This window comes from Psammomys obesus, unplaced genomic scaffold, assembly GCF_907164565.1.
Source record: "Psammomys obesus unplaced genomic scaffold, mPsaObe1.curated_primary_1811, whole genome shotgun sequence".
NCBI lineage: Eukaryota > Metazoa > Chordata > Mammalia > Rodentia > Muridae > Psammomys > Psammomys obesus.
In genome coordinates, this window is record NW_026596131.1 from 13,373,244 (window position 1) to 13,378,184 (window position 4,941).

The following is a 4,941-nucleotide window of genomic DNA, read 5'->3' on the forward strand; positions in this document are numbered from 1 at the left end:
GTGTCACCACCTCGCTTAAAGGAGCCGCACTGCGGAGCGGGCCCTGAGACCGCGTGAGATTCCCTGCTAGCTTTAAGAGGAGGAGCTAATCTGAATCGGCTCCCTGGACCCGCCCTTCTCTGCTATCCGCGACGCCTACGTCACCTCGCCCTCCAGTCTGCGCGATGACGCAGCGCGCAGAGCTAAAAGCTCCGGAAGCATCCGGGAGCGCAGAGACCCTGCTGTGTCCTGGCGCGGTTCCCGCGAGTACGTAGGGTTGCGTCACTTCCGCCGGCGTCCCGGACACCTGGAGTGCGCAGGCCTAGTGAGCTCAGGGCTCAGGGCTGAGCGGAGTGGCGCTGGCTCTGTGAGCCTGGGATGGGCGCAGGCACAGTACATAGCCTGGCCGTCCAGGAACCCAGGCTATGAAGATTTCACCCTTCGTTAATTTTTTGGCTGCTGGTGTCATTTTGAAAAAGCCGGCAAGCGGGGCTTGGATGAGGCCCTGGGTTTCATCCATCAGTACATGAGCCAGGCTCGGTGGCACAAGAAAGCAGTTACTGCAACTCTGAGGAGTGGAGGGGGGATGGCCAGAACTTAAAAGTCATCCGTGGGATACATGGATTTTGTCTATAGACAAAGCAAGAGCCACTTCACCCCCTAATATAAGTGGCTGAGGCTGGAGGATCATGGGGAATGTGTTATCCTGGACCACATAGAAGAACACTAAAAAGTGTCAGTGTGGTGGCGGAAATAGTGGTGACAAAGCCCAAATCCTGTTAGCCTATATGTGTAGTATCTAAAAAATGCCCCTTTTAGAGACAGACATGGCTCGGAGGTGAAGAGGGTTTACTGTTCTTGCCAAGGGCTTCCCAGCACCCACACGTGGTCGTCCACCCTCTGTAACTCCACGCGTGGCACACGCTCACAGATGAACATACATAAAAAGTAAAAAGAAAAATGTTACCTTAATTTTCTAAATATTTTATTCTTTTTAATTATGTCTGTATGGTGGTATATCTACCTGAGTGCAGGGGCCTATGGAGGCCAGAGGTGTCCCATCCCCTCTTAGAGCTGGAATTACAGGCAGCTCTAAATTGTGGGCTCCCAAGGAGAGGGCTGGGAACCAGACTCTGGTACTCTTTTGTTGTTGTTGCTATTGTTTGTTTGGTTTGTTTGTTCCTCAGACAGGGTTTCTCTGTAACCTTGGCTGTCCTGAAACTCACTCTGTATGTAGGCCAGGCTGGCCTTGAACTTACCCAGATCTGCCTCTGCCTCCCAAGTGCTGGGATCAAAGGCGCACACCACCACGGCCAGGCGAACTCTGTAAGAGAAGTATGGGCTTTTAACTGTTTCGCCATCACTCCGGTCCCTTTATTTAGACTAATTCTCCTGTCCCCTGACCACTCTTCATCCCCTGGCTGGAGTTGGCTCTATAAACCCATCCTTCTAGGTTGGAAACAATGAGCTGCTTTCGTTAGCCCAAGCCTGATGGCAATCCCTGGCTAATTCAGTGTCTCACTATGTTTCCTGGCACCCAGCGTGAGACTTCACCCTAATTACTCTGTTACTGTGGGCATTTCTCTTACCCAGGGCTTGGTTTCTCATCTCTGTGTGTGTGTGGGGGGGGGGGGGGGTCAGGGTCAAGAGCTCATTTGGCAGGTAATAAATTTAATCCATCCTAACAACTGTAACTACAGTTCCAGGGCATCCATCCGGCCTCTGCAGCATCAAGCATGCACACTGGTGCACAGACATACATGCAGGCAAAATATCCACATACATGAAATAAAAACAAGTATCTTCTCAAAAACAAAAGTCCCTCACCGTCTTCATCAACATCAGTAGAACAGCCAAACGCATTGCTCCAGTGCCAAATGGAACCACATAGTTAAGCAGGATATGGTGGTAGCTGTTAACTCAGTCCCAGCATTCAAAGATAGAGGATCAGGAGTTCAGGGTCATCAGCACCTACATGGCTAATCCAAGGCCAGCCTGGTCTAGCTTCATGCATGTTCCCCCTGACTGAAACTGCTCCCTGAGTCCTGGCGCTGACTGAGAAGCTGAGTGAGCCTCTTAACTGCCTCCTGCCTTGCAAGCTGACCTCAGCCTCAAGACATTGAATTCTGGATTCTTCACAGCCAAATCCAGATACTCCATCTCTGCCCCAACCAGAAATCCCTGCTCCAGGCTCAAGCTGGTCTTGGCCAGGAATCCCCTTTCCCGTTGCCTCTCAACCCTTGGCTGAGGCACTGCCTCCTTCTTCAAGTCTCCCTGGATTCCTTCCTTCCCTGCCATTCTTTTGGACTATTCTGTGAACCTCTCCTCTGTCCCTACCACGACTCCCAAGAGCCAGAGTCCACAATGTCTCCGGACACACTGTGGATAAATGTTTTTGGAAGAGACAAAATGCAAAGCAAGATACTTTCAGATAAGACAACTGAACAATCTCTGAATCCTAAGAGAGAAAACAGGAGAGATGCTGAAAAGGAAGGAGCACGCTTTGTTGTTGTTTTTCTCACTGTGTAGCCCTGCTCTGCAGACCAGGCTGGCCTTGGACTCACAGAGCTCTGCCTGCCTGAGTGCTGGGATTAAACGTGTGATGAAGCAAGCCTAGCAGGGCACGTTGGTTTTGAAGATACACTCTAAATTGATGGAGTTAGATTTTACTTGGGGAACAGATGTGTTATTAGAGTAGTGACTTTGTTGCTCAATAGCTACTTGGTCTGCTCCCTGCCCTGGAGATCAGGACAAAATGGACTCAGTTTCTCCCCCCTCCCCACCATACACACAACTTCACAGCTCCTGGATAGTGTACGATGTCTCCATACACCAGGACAGGAACTGGGGCAATGCCTCAGCGGGTAAAGTGCTTGTTGGGTAAGCATGAGAAGCTGATTGCAGGTCCCCAAGCAACCATCTACAAGCCTGAGATTGTTGTGCACATCTATAACCTGAGAACTGGGGAGGGGAGACCGGCAGCTCCCAGGGGCTCCCTGGTTTAACTGAAATACAAGCTCCAGGTTCAGAGAGAGCCCTGGCCTCAAAATATAAGGTAGAGAAGCAACTGAGGAAGACACCCTGATGTTAACCTCTGGCCTTTACAGGTGAGTACACGCACACACACACACGCACACATACACACACACACACACACACACACACACACACACACACACACCACACCACACCACACCACACCAAAATAAATTTAAAAAAATGCAAAACCTAACACCTCCTGTGACAGTTTGAATGAGAATGATCCCCATGGGCTCATATATTTGAATGTCTCATCCCCACGTCGTTGGTGGAACTCTGGGGAGGATTAGGATGTGAGCTTTGTGTTGGCAGTTTCGGAAGCCCATGCTATTCCTAGTTAGTTCTCCCTATGCCTCCTGCTTGTGGCTTGGATGGAAGCTCTCTGGTGCTGCCCCAGCACCAGGCCTGCCTGTGTGCAGCTATACATGGTAACGGACTCCAATCCTCTGGAACTGAGAGTTCCTAACTCAAATGCTTTTTCCTTTTATATATTGTGGTGTCTCTTCACATCAGAGAAAAGAAAGTAAGACCCTCCCTCCCCCATCCTGAGCACTGCTGTTATCTCTGCATGTGAGATGGCTATTCCAAATTGCATTAACTCTGCCAGCTTAGCTGTAGGCTCCCTGCAGCCCTAGCAGGCTAAGGGGGCACCTTGTTCCTGGGTTTCCATAGCAACTGATCTTCTAGGATGCAGAATCGTCCATTTGACCTTCCGCTGCCCTGAAATTGTCATTCATGGGCAATGGTGCCAACCAGGCACAACCTGCCTTGTGCTGACGGTGGAGCTCACCTCTGCTGAGCCTGTGTTCCATCCAGGGTGCCGCCCGAGCTCCACAGCCATTCAGATGGGGTTTTCAGTGCAGAGCCTGTTCTCTATAGCAGCCAGGCATCAGATGGCATGACGCGCACTGACAGCCTCGGCCATGGGCCTCTGCCAAAGAGTGTCCTCACTTGCACAGTCCTCAGAGCCTCAGGTCCTCAGGGACAACGGTGCTGTGTGTCACCGTCCCTACCTGTGCAGACAGGACCAGGTTCAGGGTGGTTGTCTCTTGCCTATTAGGGTTGCTGTTCCAGAAGTCTGACTAAGACAAATAAAAACCCACACTGCTAGGCTCAGCCACTTGGGGAAAACCTTTCTTATGCCACTGTCACTGGTTGGTATTGGAAGTGAGTACCTCACCCAGGCGCTCAGCAACCTTGTAGCAACAGCAACAACAAAATGCAGGAAACACATTCCTTCACCATAGTGTTTCTCAGCATGGCAGGCAGAGGCCAGGATGGAGTCCCTGAGCACCTCAGCAAGCCCAGAGACTGTTGTGGGGCTCTTCCACACAGCCAGGGCAAGGCTGCTCATAGTTTCACGTTTTGTTTTATGCTAGCAAGGTGTGTCTATTTAATGCCTCCCGCAGTGGCGGTTGGGAATCCTAGCTTCAGTCATGTGAGGCTCCCTTTGGGATGTATCTTTGGGATACATCAGCCACCCCCAGGCCTTAATGAGACTACAAGCAGCCAGTGTTTTAGACAGGAACCCCCTGGGCTCCCAGGACCTTAGCTTGTCCCTTGGAACTTCTCTGGGCCCCTAGCCAGCTTGTGCCCAGGCTGGCAGGGTCCTTCCCCTGAGTGAAGGACTCTCCATATGTATGCGGTCCCCAGGGATTGCTGCTGCTCAGACCTACACATGCACACTCCTGTCATATGTCTGTAATAATTTCACCGCCGCATGTTCCATGCACTCATTTCTCACCACTCAGCTCACACACACTCATGGGAACTCCTATACTACACCCACGCCCACTCACGCGCTCACGGCAGATGAGTGGTGGAGTCAGCTCTCCCACACACCTGCCTTGGGGCCAGCTCGCCCCCACCCCTCACCACGGCCAGCTCTCCTGGGCTGCCTGGGCAAGGTGTTATCACAGGTGA